General features: G+C 42.2%; 2 long non-coding RNA genes across 13 annotated transcripts; both read right to left on the bottom strand.

Annotated features, from left to right (window-relative positions):
• Positions 1 to 4,909: 4,909 nt before the first annotated feature.
• Positions 4,910 to 10,767, bottom strand: LOC127335698 (uncharacterized). Of its 7 annotated transcripts, XR_007872942.2 has the most exons (7): positions 10,748 to 10,767; positions 10,576 to 10,644; positions 9,311 to 9,381; positions 8,420 to 9,210; positions 6,594 to 7,375; positions 6,251 to 6,505; positions 4,911 to 5,521 (listed from the first exon to the last, which is right to left on the bottom strand). It is a non-coding gene; the product is annotated as an uncharacterized lncRNA (long non-coding RNA). The 7 variants fall into 7 exon arrangements; XR_007872946.2 differs by lacking the exon at positions 10,748 to 10,767 and having other exon boundaries at positions 4,910 to 5,521; positions 8,420 to 8,895; positions 9,001 to 9,210; positions 9,311 to 10,741; XR_011752554.1 differs by lacking the exon at positions 10,748 to 10,767 and having other exon boundaries at positions 4,910 to 5,521; positions 8,420 to 9,044; positions 9,141 to 9,210; positions 9,311 to 10,741.
• A 542-nt stretch (positions 10,768 to 11,309) lies between these two features.
• Positions 11,310 to 14,146, bottom strand: LOC139836155 (uncharacterized). Of its 6 annotated transcripts, XR_011752545.1 has the most exons (8): positions 13,610 to 14,145; positions 13,417 to 13,543; positions 12,689 to 12,992; positions 12,382 to 12,517; positions 12,133 to 12,201; positions 11,938 to 12,031; positions 11,498 to 11,834; positions 11,310 to 11,327 (listed from the first exon to the last, which is right to left on the bottom strand). It is a non-coding gene; the product is annotated as an uncharacterized lncRNA (long non-coding RNA). The 6 variants fall into 6 exon arrangements; XR_011752549.1 differs by lacking the exon at positions 11,310 to 11,327 and having other exon boundaries at positions 11,353 to 11,834; positions 13,417 to 13,537; positions 13,610 to 14,146; XR_011752544.1 differs by lacking the exon at positions 11,310 to 11,327 and having other exon boundaries at positions 11,353 to 11,834.
• Between the last annotated feature and the right edge of the window lie 1,254 nt (positions 14,147 to 15,400).

Genomic DNA, 15,400 nt, shown 5'->3' with positions numbered 1-15,400 from the left:
CAAAATTTACTATCTCTTATTTGTGTCAATGTTTTATAGCTCATGAGGAAGTATGTGGTGTTTTATCTTTCAATCTTGTTGGGCAACTTTCACCAATGTACTAGTGGCTTCATCCGCTTGTCCAATAATTTTGCAAAAAGAGCTGGCAATGGGGTTCTCTGCCCCGATTAATTAACTTTCATAATTTTACAAATAGACACTCCTCCATGGTATGTGATTGTTGGTAGGCACCCGAGGATTCGGTTAGCCATGGCTTGAGAAAGCAAAGGAGGGGAGGAGTGTCATCTAAATAAAACTAAAATAAAAAGACACTCCTTCATGGTATGAGAATGATTGGAAGGCACCAGAGGATTCGGTTAGCCATGGTTTGTGAAAGTAAAGGTTGGAAGGAGTGTCAACCAAAAATAAAACTTTATGGGAGCCGCTCTTCGAGAGTTTGTCTGGCAAGGGGGTTAGAGTACCCACTACCATTCGTTGACAACAACAAACACCTCTCAAAATTTTACTTTTATGCTCTCTATATGATTTCAAAACTGAAAAAGCTCTAGCACATGATTTAATCCCTGCTTCCCTCTGCGAAGGGCCTGCCTTTTACTTTATGTTGAGTCAGTAAACCTATTTCCCTCCATCTCAAGCAAGCATTTGAGTTGTTGTGATCAAACCATTTATATTGTGATTTACTTCATCATGCCTTTTATTCTTCCTTGTTTAGTACAAGTTTTATCTGAATGAATATAGCTTTGAAAGTTATCAATGATTATGAGGAGACTATTATGATTGAGTATGCAAGTTGTGCTATATAAGCTTTAACATAATCTATTAATTGTTCTCTGACCAAGAATGAAGTTTGCCATCACCAATTATGATTTCTTATGCACCTTTATTTGTGATTACCTTATACTTGTTTCAAGTTGAATTATATGAGGAAGTTGTTCACTAGAATGTCTTGTGTGAATGAATATGATGCTTCTTGTCCGTATTTTATTTATCGACTCTTCACTCCATAAACATGTGGTCCTGTTTACCGAGTTCAGTTTCGCTTGGGGACAAGCGAAGTCTAAGCTTGGGGGGAGTTGATACGTCCATTTTGCATCACTATTTTGTATCATAATTTGCTGTTATTCATTGATATATTTCATATTTAGAGGTGATACTTATGTTATTTCATCTATTTTGCATGTTTCATGATTATTGGAGGATCGCGCATCGGAGTCAGGATTCTGCTGGAAAAAGCACCGTCAGAATGCAATATTTTGGAAGATCAACAATTGACGGAAATTATATGAAAAATCCTATTTTTCCAAAAAACGAAGGGAGCCAAAAGGAGGAGCCAAGGAGGGCCGCCATGGCCCCCCTCATAGGCCGGCGCGGGCCATGCCCTGGCCGCGCCGCCATGTGAGGAGGGGCCCACAGCCCCCTCTGGCCTCCTCTCCTTCGCGTACATCTTCGTCCCAAAAACCTAAGCTCCGGGGGAGAGTCGCGAAGAGTCACAGCCGCCTCTGCGGGGCGGAAAACACCAGAGAGAAAAGAGCTCTCCGGCAGGCTGAAATCTGCCGGGGAAATTCCCTCCCGGAGGGGGAAATCGACGCCATCGTCATCGTCATCGAGCTGGACATCATCTCCATCACCATCACCATCATCTCCATCATCATCACCGCCGTATCCACCGCTGCACCTCGTCACCGCTGTAACAATTTGGGTTGGATCTTGATTGTTTGATAGGGGAAACTCTCCCGGTATTGATTTCTACTTGTTATTGATGCTATTGAGTGAAACCATTGAACCAAGGTTTATGTTTAGATTGTTATTCATCATCATATCACCTTTGATCATGTTCCATATGATGTCTCATGAGTATTTCGTTTAGTTCTTGAGGACATGGGTGAAGTCTAAATGTTAGTAGTGAATTATGGTTGAGTAATATTCAATGTTATGATATTTAAGTTGTGGTGTTATTCTTCTAGTGGTGTCATGTGAACGTCGACTACATGATACTTCACCTTTATGGGCCTAGGGGAATACATCTTGTACTCGTTTGCCAATTGCGGGGTTGCCGGAGTGACAGAAACCTGAACCCCCGTTGGTATATCGATGCAGGAGGGATAGCAGGATCTCAGAGTTTAAGGCTGTGGTTAGATTGGCTGTGGTTAGATTTATCTTAATTACTTTCTTGTAGTTGCGGATGCTTGCAAGGGGTATAATCACAAGTATGTATTAGTCCTAGGAAGGGCGGTGCATTAGCATAGGTTCACCCACACAACACTTATCAAAACAATGAAGATTAATCAGCTGTATGAAGCGAAAGCACTAGACTAAATTCCCGTGTGTCCTCAAGAACGTTTGGTCATTATAAGTAAACAAACCGGCTTGTCCTTTGTGCTAAAAAGGATTGGGCCACTCGCTGCAATTGTTACTCTCGCATTTTACTTACTTGTACTTTATTCATCTGTTACATCAAAACCCCCTGAATACTTGTCTGTGAGCATTTACAGTGAATCCTTCATCGAAACTGCTTGTCAACACCTTCTGCTCCTCGTTGGGATCGACATTCTTACTTATCGAAAATACTACGATACACCCCCTATACTTGTGGGTCATCAGGGCGCAAACATCTGCGTGAAAGAGCTCAAGGGTCTCAGTCGCGCAAAACTTGGCCTTCTGAGGGAATGGGGCGCACCGATGTTTCCCGGCAGCACACACATCGCAGAGTTGCTCGACTTGGTCAACCGCGAGGAGTCCGTGCACCATGTTGTCCCTCGCCATGCGCCGGAGGGCCTCGAAGTGCTGTTGGTCGAAGCGCGCGTGCCACCTCCACGCGCCGCTGCTGCTCTGGGCTGCCAAGCACACAATAGCCGACATCTCCAGCTTTATGACGTAGAGGCGTCGAGAGTTCTGCCGCACTTGAGCCAGATCCTTTTGCTTCCAGTCGTACAAGGTCATGACGCCGGAGTGTATGACGTGTCGCATCCATGTTCATCCAGCTGCCCGAGGCTGATGATGCTCGTCCTGAGTCGAGGGCTGAAGTAGACGTTGGCGAGTGCGCGTTGATCACCGGAGCGGATCGTGAACATCACCGTATCACCCCCATGGATGGCTATGGTCGATCTGTCGTTGAACTTGACATTTCCCTTGATGTGTTCATCCATCTCCGCGAAGATGGTTGGTGGAGATGTTGTTGATGACGATGGTGATGAAGATGGCGACGAAATCCCCCTCTCCGACATGGAGAGAAGGATTAATCTGACCCTCGAAACGAAGATCGTGGTGGTAGCGGTGCTCTATATCACTAATAGGTCCGTCCCTCTCGGAGGGTAGGTTTTCAGATTATATAAGGAGGTACCCAAAAGGAGGCAGGGCGATGCTCTAGTGGCCCAAACACCTAGGTGGCGTGGCCTAGGTATGGGGCCGCACCACGTAGTGGCTTTTGGCCCTCGTGGCCCCTCTCGTGTCATTTAAAATCCCAGCGTCATTGTTTCAATGAAAACATGTGTAATATTTTCCCTGAATTTTTTTCCTGCAAAAAACAGATAGAAAGAAGACTTCGCTAAAAACAACGTCAGATTTAGCAGTTTTTGTTCAAGTATGATGAGATTCCGGTGCAAAACATTGAACAAAGTACTTGAAAAAGTAGATGCATTTTGGATGCATCACCATGTTATTGGAATCATTGCCCGTACAAACTTGCATCACATGTTCATCCCCTACCTCCTCAATTGCTTTGTACACTAACTCAAATATGACCTCCCGGTATGTGACACATTCGAAGTCTCCTTTGACTTCAGGAAAGAAGTACCTCCAGTACAATGCATGCACATATTCATTCCGATCATCCTCTTCATGTCCGTCCATGCATCGCTCATAATGGTGCGTCCAAGCTTGAGCTTTTGCACTTCACGTTCATCTAGCAAAGATTTGGCTCTTGCATATTCCTCAGTCAACAACTTCTTCCCAAAATTTGGTGCTTGAACTCATCATTGTCAAGAGCTTGGAATGGTATAGCTACACAAGCACAAGCAAAGAAAAACAAGTTAGTAAGAAAGAAGTAAAAAATAGGCAAATTAAAACCAAATGGAATTGCAACATACAAGCAATATACCATGTGTATACACCCATCTAGCAACATATTGTGAAGCTTGATGCACTCTCTCCTTACAAAGAGCCTTATTCATACTTAGGGTGTGTTTGATTTTTAACCGATGTCTACCATACCAAATAATTGGCAAGCCCGCATAATTTGGTCACTGTTTGGACTGCTGCCCACGAATTGGCTTGCCAAAGTGTGCCCCAGCCCGCCCGTGTAATTTTTGCCGGCGCGAGGGCGAGCCGAGGGCGTGGAAATCCTGCAGCGACACAACCTGAATACAGATTGAATCTCTGTGCTTTTCTGTGCTAGTCCCTTGGATCAATCGCTAGGACACATAGTTCGATGAATAACCAAAATAGAAAATGCGTCAATTATTGCAACGTATGATCCATGGTATAATTATTACAAAGCGTATAGCTCAAGGCTAGCTGAAAATAACATAGTTCAAGCAGCAAATAAATAAACGAAGAACTCCATCACGCCACATGCGAACATGTTGGGTGTAAGCTCGCAACCTACGGTATTCCTTACTCGTCTTCAGAATAACCTGCAACATAAAACGTTGCAGCCCCGAAGGGTCATTATACTTGGAATGGAAATGGCAAGATGTCACTATGGTGACTTTTTCTGGCGCCTATCGCTACATGATATTTGGCAGGTGTAGTTCATATTTGCGTAAAGCCAGTTTTATTTTTCCTACTCTTAAAACATAGTATTTCAGTAAGACTAATTACTACCCATAATCCACCTGGTGCATTAGTTTCAGAAATTCGACTGACGAGATTATCCAACAGTTTCAAGCTCTAATCGCTCATAGATGTCCGTAACCGGGGACACTGCTAAGTACTTAGATTGACACTCTCGAGAGGTTGTACACATTCCCCACATGACCTAGTCTGTTCTTCTTCCATGATGCGCATTTTGCTCAAATGGACAGATGTCGACTAGGACAAGACCTTTCAGAAGCAATACCTCAACCACAATGGACGCGCTCTGGCCTACCAACACCTACCACCCTCTGTACATTGGGTCGAGTTCTCGCAACCTACTCAATCTAGCCAGAGCCCATATAGCATGTGGTTGTACTGGAAGCTACTAAAACAATAAAACCGGGCTAATCTCTTTGTTCCTGGGTGGCCAACCTCAAGTGTGATGCACACGGTTCTGCCATAGAAAGGACCCCGGTGCAACCATTCAACATAAACCAAGCATTACCACTTACCACTCAGGGGTGTATTAATTTGATATGGTTGTTTCATTAAGAGAATAAAACATTTATCTCTCGCAATCTCTCCACTTTGATAATATCCCAAAGCCAGCAATTTGAAAACAGTATGCACATAAAACAACTACCAATGCATAGAAAATAGTAGGATAATGAGTTTGTGACACTTGCCAGACAGTCGTCGCAATCGCACTCGTTGCAATCCGGACAATCTAACGCAAGCAAAATAATTCACAATCAAACATCAAACAATGCAAACAAGTAAAACACATAATGAAATTATGCATGCATGCTTTGGAAAGAAATTTGGTATCAAACCTTTTTATAAACAATTATTTTATGCAATAAAGGTTTCAAATAGTCATTTAACCATGAACAAAATATATGTGTGTAAAATAATTTCTAATATCAGTTGCAAGCATACTGGTGGATAGGTAATTTAAGTATCTGCAATTTGGCGTTGGATTCATATTAAAATATTTTACAGAATTTAAAATATACTAAAAATACTATATACACGATTTTAATTTGCAAAATTCGCAAGTTTCGTAAAAGCACAAACTAACAGTACCAAAATATTCTTCTCATTTTTCTGAATCCATCAGTATATTATTTGCTCAAATCCGAGTTACGAAACAATAGTTAAGATTTTTACAATATTAAACATTTCGCGGTCTTTTAATAATTTTGTCCGAAAAATTGTCAAAAAAAGTTGCTCGGATGGAGAAACTTTGTACACGAAAGTTGCAGGGAATTTAATTTCGAACTCAATGCAAAAAGAATCACCTAAAACGGAGCTATAGATTATTTGATGTGGAATTTAGAAGTTAGATTTTAGCTAGCACATATGAACAGATCGATCGCAATGTGCGCGGGGTGAGAAAAGAAAAAAAGGGTAGACGTGGTCATATGTGATACGTTGTTCTGGTTCAGTGCATTACCCTGCTGGTGATGGTCGATTAGGATGAACCAGACGGCGTGGTGGTCAGGCGTGGACGGCGACGTCGTCCCGGCGTCTCTGGTAGTCCTTGGCGCTGGAGACTCGGCCGACGAGATGTTGCGGACAACAACGGTCACAGTAATGTTTCTCCCGTCGTGTATTTCTCTCTCGGGTGGCAGCTACGAGCGGATGGAGCTCCGAGCGATGGTGAACTCCGGCGAAAGCTCCGGCGACCTCTCCCGAGCGGTTCCGTGCCCTGCAGTTGGGGAAAAAGGGTTGAGGCGAAGCGGCTGACGAAGGGGAACAACATGAAGTGAAGGAGGGGCTCTCTGGGCGACGGGAACCTCCGGTTCTGAGCTTCAATGGCGGCGGCCGATCGGAACTCCGGCGAGAAATTCGCGCAGCCTGGCGGCGCAAAAATTGGGGATTTTAGGGAGACTAGTAAAATGCCCGTGCGTTGCCACGGGTTAACAATACATGTAAGCAAATAAAAAAGATGGTTAACCCAAAATTACGATTGAGACATGCGAAACTCTCACAACATTTTTTTGGAAAATATGAGCCTACACTAAGTACACACCATTTTAGAAAGTATTCTTGGTAGAACAACTCATCTATTTGTGTTACTGACTTGCACACATCAAATTACTCAAATTTGTTAACTATTTAGCAAATGCACTACATTAAAATAAGATCATAAAAGATGTTAGAAGAGATAGTGAAAACAAAAATCATGAAAGGAACTTGCCGATTTTCTACTCTACTGAAATATGAACAGTTTTGTTGCTAAATAGCTTTTTTTTGCGTTGAATAGCACATTTCGTCACACCTTCAAAATCTAACCATTAACTTTGCATTGTGGTAAATTGTTAAAGTAGACTATTGTATCTTCACACCAATCTTCCTTGACAATAGAGCAATATGCAGATAAGGGAACATGTGTCGGCTTCACATTTAATCCTCATGACATACTATCAATAAGGGGCTCATACTATCTTGTAGAACACACATTCCTTCTGCCAAAGAACTTCAATGGGATCACGTTCATCCACAATATGTTTCCATTCTGATGATCGACTGGTCTGTATGCACATGTGTCGATAAAGAGCGCAAAAAACTGGGCATCCTGGCGATAAAGTGAAAAACAATCAATTTTTTCTCGGACCATGTAGTACCAAAAGTCTCTTTCCTTGCACAACTATCATTAAAATGTGATACCAATAACACAGAATCTTTTAAACAGCTAGACCTTATTAGCTCATAAAAAAGTTGAGAGATATTCTCTCAGATTAGTCGTTCCCCATTTGTCGTTCATGTTTTTCTCTAGGCAAATTTGTAATACATATTGTAGCATACTATGGGGCAACATTGGAACACTACATTAGATCAAATTTATGACCTCATGGACGACAAATAAGGGAAAACATAAACTGTTTGTCTAAGCAAATATCTTTATAGCATCCATCATAGTAGCCAGCACATAAAGACCATTGCATCTGATTCTAGTTGTAACTCCCAACACAAGTACTATGACTACACCATAAATTATAGTTCATTCTTGCATGGTGATTTGATAGAAAATAGTTGCGGGTGCTCATTTATCAACTATCAGAGTGTGAATTTCATTAATTTTGTCATAACAACATGAAATTCAAGAAAAAGAATGGCCTATCAATAATGATCTTTTATCAAGGATATTAATACACAATTTTTTACTCCGAACTACAAAGAGGTAACAGGGCTTATATAAACAAAAATTAGATGCACACATGGCATAGTTACAATGGAATACTGATATGTTAAGTACGAACGTGCACATGCAGTTTAAGAACAATGTAATCAAGTGGAAGTTCCATGAACTTGCATCCATCTTTGGCTTCTAGGAATAACCAAGGAATGATCACGCGATTAATCTAGAGAGACGTTGGACAAGATACCTTCAAGGCTCACATAGTAAATCATGGATATCAAGTTCAGTCTAACAGCGTTTCTCTTCATAATAATTTCACTAAAGATAGCTCTAAGGGCTTTCGATACAACTCCACCCATCTGGTACACTACTCCAACCAAGCTGATTGTATTTTCACATCAATAATAATGAATACATGTGTGTCACTCTGTTTTAATAAATGGCGTTGTTTTCTTCTCGGCATAGTAGTGACATGCTTACCTCCAATAGTCTCGCCCGTACCAGCCCTTCTAATCATAGGTTGGATTGGCTTGTAGCTACACACAAATGTTCATAGAGAGGAGGTTTGTGAAGCATCAAAACTGAAATAAACAAAATGAAACTTGTTGGAAAGACTAATAGCTAGAAATGTCATCACTAATAAACCGTTGGATGATATAATTTCCTTCCTAAGCATTTGTATGTTTTAATTGTTTCAATGCACCAATAAATTCAACTTGACGCTAACCAAGAAATAAACTAAAAACATACATAAACCAACTAAGTGCATTTCCCTCACTTCCAAAGCATTTGTAAGTAAACAAAGCTAAGAATTTCATCGTCAATAAACTGCTAGGTGATACATATCTTCCCAAGCATATGTAACTGATATAGTAAATTAATCAATGCACCATGGTGGACCATACAAGTACATTTCAATAGCTCTCAAGCAACAAGCATATGTTTGTCTTATGGACCTACGAAAAAGTTAAGCTTAAGTCAGAATGTGAATATATAACAATATATTGCAAGTGTACAAAAGGTAGAGTTTATAAGATTTGCACGGAATCAGGATGGCTTACACTGTGGCTATTAGAAAGAAACCGTCGTTGTATGGTATTTTTTTCTGAAAATTTGGTTATATGAAATGTCCATGTATTTCATAAATGAAGATTAATTAGCATGATATGAAGCAGCATCTCCGAGTAAGCATAGAACTTACAAGTACCGCGTGCAAGTCAGCTAGCACAAATCAGGTGACAAGGTTCCAGTAAGTGAATTACCGCTCAAACCTATGAAGATAAATATGACAAAATGCTAGTATCTTCTCCTATTAACGATCGGGTAAATAGAAAGAAAAAACTATATGGTGTAGGGCAGAGTACAACTTACATGTATGCAGAACTTCATTTCGATAGATAAGCCTTGAAATATCACATGTAAGTTGGTTCTACGCCAGATCCCTATTCAAAAAAAATGTACATTTCATGCCGGAATTGTACATTCCACGAACATACACGAGTACATACATTTTTCAATCTGTCTGGTCAGGAAAGAAATTTTGCATCTCTAGTAGGAAGCCAAGCGGTATACCTGTAAGTGGACACGCCCACGGCGGCCCACCAAGTGATCTCTTCCGCGGTTCAAGCTATACGATACACTCACGATTTTCCCGTACAATACCATCAGGTTTAGCGACCGGCCGCTACGCCCACTTACGTCCGCCACGTTTCTGTCAACCTGTGACACAGCTAAGAGGTACACAGGCCCAACACGATATTTTATCTATTCTGGATGCTTCTCTTCCATTCGTTTCGCTCCACTTTCCCCTTCCTCCCGTTCTCTTCTCCAGGAATTCCGCACAGAATCTTCCCAGATCATGGGCCTCGTCGCTTCAAGCCGGTGGCGCAATTGTGCGACCAGGAACGGCCGCGCTGCAACTGGTGCCGCGGAGTTTTTGTGACCGCGGAAGGCTGGTGCTACGAGGTCAATGAGGAGCTCGACAGGGTACACTGAACAGCATCCTTCCGGTGTGTGTTGCTGCGACCAGCCGACAGCCGTGTCGGAGGGCGGTGCGACCGCGGGCAGCGGTTCTGCAAGGTCGACGACGACCCCGTTGCCACCCTGATCCTCCTTACTAACATGGTCGGGCGCTGGTTGCTCCCCACGGACCTTACCGGACGATGGCTACTCCCCACGGATCTCGCCGGACACCGGATGCTCGAGCGACGGGATGGAGGCGGCCGGAGCAGACGAGCTGAGGGAGAGGGGGAGGGATGGGGCGGCGACGGTGGGGTGTATCCTTGGGAATGACGCCCGCCTCCATCGCCATGAATGGGGTCACGATGCGTCACAGCGGCGGCGGTAGCGGGCGCATCGTGAGTTTCCGCCACGATTCTATCCGTTTCCGTGGGCGTTCACTTAGCGAGTTTAGTGGGCTTGGGCTGGCGGCCCCATGGCCAGCCGCTTCCACTTACAGGCCTACCAAGCGGTAGGCCTTTCAAGCGATGGTAGGAAACGCAGTAGCCTAAAAGCTGAATGCATCTCTAGTAGGAAGCCAAGCGGAACACCGCAAGGCCCGCAAATTTAAGGTGCATGTCCAGGGCTCCATTTAACATCACAAATTCCAAATACAAGAAATGATACCAAATAAGCACCTTACTCAATGGTAACAACAAATCATCTGATGTTCTCATAGTGCACCACATGTTCCTTCCAGAAAGCTGCTGAAACAATTATTTGTGCAACAATTGTGTTAGCATAAGGAAAATAACAACACTAAGACTTTCGTATTATCGTGAGATCTTGACTTGTGCTATATTTGCAAACCTTATCGCTCATCTTCTTCAAAGGCAACAGCTGCATCATTTTGTAAGGACAACTTGAGGACTCCATTACTCAAAGGATGACATAAACTATTTATACTATACGACACATCCATAATAAATTGAATAAAAGGCATGACCAAGAAGAGAATGATGTAGTAAATTTTACCAAAGAACGAATAATTAAGCACTCGGAATTACCAGCTTCAAATTGTAACCATGGCATGGGGCAGCGTCTCTCTTCCCTAATTCAGCATCCACCAGTAAACCATGGAAATAATCCCCAAATCACTAAAAAATCAATAGCGAGACAGAGCATGTAGGAGCTTGATTAAATAGTTATTGAGAAACAAAACATAGACACACATGATTACTTGTCTACTTTTTGTTCTTTAATTAACAGAACTAAAAACATTTATCAGACAGTCCTCTCTTGACAAAAGTGATTACCGCAATTAGCATCCTTTCCAACCCCACGGTAGCGTAAAGAACAAATCATAAGTACTTTTTCAATTACTGCCGAAGGATTCCCAATGGTTGGATGTACAACTATTCAATATTTAGCAGGGCCGAATCTACCTTGGCTGTATGTACATGAGCACGGAAACAAAGATAAAAGTAAGAACAAAGGATTTTGTACTTGTTAAAAGTAAGAACGAAGCATGTACAAGCACATACAACGACGGACATACATCCACCCGTTCACGATGCCCGCCAGCGCAAGGCATCAAAGAGAGAGACGAGAGAGACATACCTGTGACAGTGCCGAGGTAGTGAGGAAGGAATTCTCCTTGACGCCTCATACCGGAATTTCATCAAGCACCTATCAGTCTTTTTGATTCTTGAATCGTTTTTGGGAAATAAGTGGATACCCAGGGGGTATATACCCATGAAATAAGCTGAATGCATCTCTAGTAGGAAGCCAAGCGGAACACCGCAAGGCCCGCAAATTTAAGGTGCATGTCCAGGGCTCCATTTAACATCACAAATTCCAAATACAAGAAATGATACCAAATAAGCACCTTACTCAATGGTAACAACAAATCATCTGATGTTCTCATAGTGCACCACATTTTCCTTCCAGTAAGCTGCTGAAACAATTATTTGTGCAATAATTGTGTTAGCATAAGGAAAATAACAACACTAAGACTTTCGTATTATCGTGAGATCTTGACTTGTGCTATATTTGCAAACCTTATCGCTCATCTTCTTCAGTGCAACAACTGCATCATTTTGTAAGGACAACTTGAGGACTCCATTACTCAAAGGATGACATAAACTATTTATACTGTACGACACATCCATAATAAATTGAATAAAAGGCATGACCAAGAAGAGAATGATGTATTAAATTTTACCAGCAACGAATAATTAAGCACTCGGAATTACCAGCTTCAAATTGTAACCATGGCATGGGGCAGCGTCTCTCTTCCCTAATTCAGCATCCACCAGTAAACCCTGGAAATAATCCCCAAATCACTAAAAAATCAATAGCGAGACAGAGCATGTAGGAGCTTGATTAAATAGTTATTGAGAAACAAAACATAGACACACATGATTACTTGTCTACTTTTTGTTCTTTAATTAACAGAACTAAAAACATTTATCAGACAGTCCTCTCTTGACAAAAGTGATTACCGCAATTAGCATCCTTTCCAACCCCACGGTAGCAGTAAAGAACAAATCATAAGTACTTTTTCAATTACTGCCGAAGGATTCCCAATGGTTGGATGTACAACTATTCAATATTTAGCAGGGGCCGAATCTACCTTGGCTGTATGTACATGAGCACGGGAAACAAAGATAAAAGTAAGAACAAAGGATTTTGTACTTGTTAAAAGTAAGAACGAAGCATGTACAAGCACATACAACGACGGACATACATCCACCCGTTCACGATGCCCGCCAGCGTAAGGCATCAAAGAGATAGACGAGAGAGACATACCTATGACAGTGCCGAGGTAGTGAGGAAGGAATTCTCCTTGACGCCTCATACCGGAATTTCATCAAGCACCTATCAGTCTTTTTGATTCTTGAATCGTTTTTGGGAAATAAGTGGATACCCAGGGGGTATATACCCATGGATCTAGGGACTGTCAGATGCGGATGAATAGTTTTGAACGGCCGGGAACTAAGCATCTCTTAAGTTCGTCCAATTCGTTTTTCCTTGATCATGTTATTTTGTTATGCTTTTTTGTCTGTTAGTTTTCACTTTCTCATTTGCCAATTTTCGTCTTGCACTATAAGACCTGCGAAGCAGTGCAAAATCATATTAGCGGAAGCATCAAGGTTTTGTCAGAGGAAGGTAATTCTTACGTGCCTCCATGTCTGTAGCAAAAAAAAATGGACCAATGCCTTCTATACTTAGATTTGCTAAAGTAGTAATTAGATTGGCTTACTGTCAGAAATCAGACAGATAAATTACACCAAATGATTTCCATTGCTTGAAAGAGCAATAGTTTTTTCCTCTCTCTTAATCATTGAGCCAATTTAAGACTCCAAGTACTACTTAAGCCATAAATTATAATTTTAACTTCAAGAACTACTTCCATTTGTGAGAAATATATCTAGCTAGGAACCGGAAGAAATTAGTTTTAACAGAATCAGTCATATGAGTAGGAAAACAAATTAATTAGGAACTGATCAAGAATTTGTATGCTATCATCATGCTACCTTACAGCTACCAATTAGTACGATGACCATGTAGGTTTTGTGCCCCAACAGGTGCATCCAGGAGATACCCACGCAAGAACTTTCTCATATCTCTTAACCATCGACTTCACCAGGCTAGTTGCTGCTCCTAGAAAGTGCAGCGATTGATCAATAGGTGTTGGCCTGATTGGAAACAGGACAACGCGTCACATACCTGAGATCAGCCATGTATAGCTGTGTCCGGCCGGATCGTGCAAATTTGGGCTGCTGCCGCCGCGCCGCCGCGTTGCAGTATCACCAGGAGGAGGAGGATATGAAGGGCATGGGATCGATAGAAAGTGGGCTTGGACAGAAGCTGAGACAGTGGCCGATGACAGAACTGGAGGCAGCGTGGAGCGATTTTCTGATTGACCGCCAGGACAGAGATAGTTCCGTCAAGGGAGAGGAGTCCTGCGCCTTGGAGAGTTTGAGGCGGCTTATGCCTCACCTGATGCCCTGCCAGGTCCTAGATGTGCTGGTCGGTCGGGTGAGCTCATGTCCTGGCGGAGCTCGAGCACAGGCAGGGCCGAGCGGGCGAGCAGCGGCGGATAGGTGGGATTCGGCGCGGTCGAGCGGCGGCGCACAGTCAGGAGACGGCGTGGAGAAAGCGGCGGCGTGGCCGAACCCTAGGAAGAAGGTGCTTCGTGAGAGAAGAAAGAAGGGATGTTTTTTTTCCAGGGAATGAGGCGACGCGGTGGGAAACGAATGTGTTGGGCTTCGGCCCATTTCAGCGCGAGGGAAGTGCGACAGAGTACGACGAAAACGGACGACGTATTGGGCAGAATAAGGAACATGTTCGTTCTTTTTAAGTAGTGTAGATGTAGAAAAAACGGAGAAGGTTATGGAGTATTTATAGAGGGATCTTTCGTGACAAAGGGGACACGAAATCGAACGAAATCGGGAGATTCTTCCGGCTTCGTTTTAGTACAGAGTTTGTTTCCGATACGAAGTATAGTAGTCTGGACGTTCTGGTGGGACCCGCATCAGGAAAAAGGAAAAGAAAACTAGATGAGAAAAACGAGAACGTGCGTGCCTCCCGTGAGCTGCACGCAGATGCTAGTAGGGCCCTTTGGCCGTGTCGTTCGGCCTGGCCGGCCAGTTTTTTTTTTTATTCCTTTCTCTTTTCCGTTTCCTATTACTAATTTGGCTACAGGTTATAAAGCTGACGCAAATAAATATACTAAAATTTATAAAATACTTCCAGTACAGTATCTGGACATAATGGACACAGCTCCAATCCAGTAAAGCACTTGAATAATTATAGTACGTATATGGATTTAATCAACAAGGAGCAAAACTAGCAATATAAATTACTTTTATGCAAGAAACAAGTAAAATCTTTTCTAAAACTGAAATTTTGACATGGTAATGTGATGCAATGCATGAATTTGAAAATGCACAATTTTTAGGATGTTACAAATCCTCCGCCAAAATATTGGCAGCCCCTCCTTCTCTTGGTGGGTCCCATGTAATTAGTATAACTTTTTGCTACAATCCAACATGCAACAGCGATCCAGCTTTCAATTGTTTACCTTTTTTAAAGCCAGCTTCTGCTAGTTAATAGTACTCCATTAGGAAGCATCCCATAAATAAACTATTGGGAAATTATTTTTATCTTTATTAGGTGTTCCACGTACTGTTTCCTTGGCTTGTAGTGAGCAGCTAAGTAGCTTCGAACTGTAGTACTCCCTTTGTATTATCCAAGCTCATGATATTTTTTTCTTGACTACATTCTTTAAAAACACTTTATTAACTTTTGTATTGATTGAGTTGGAAAAGATTAAAAACTGGGTAATTTAATTTGTCACTGCATGCCAAAACTACTTGGTGCAAACCAAACGGAGGCACTATTCTACCCAAATTTTGGAAGAGCAATGGCTACAATCCAAACAACAAGACCTTACCAAAATTTTGGTCATGCCCTTGGTTTGGTCATACCAAAAATTTGGTAGGGGCTAGCTTGGGC

The sequence above is a fragment of the Lolium perenne genome, chromosome 2 (genome assembly GCF_019359855.2).
Source record: "Lolium perenne isolate Kyuss_39 chromosome 2, Kyuss_2.0, whole genome shotgun sequence".
Classification (NCBI taxonomy): Eukaryota; Viridiplantae; Streptophyta; class Magnoliopsida; order Poales; family Poaceae; genus Lolium; species Lolium perenne.
This window is presented reverse-complemented; position numbering and strand designations above follow the sequence as displayed.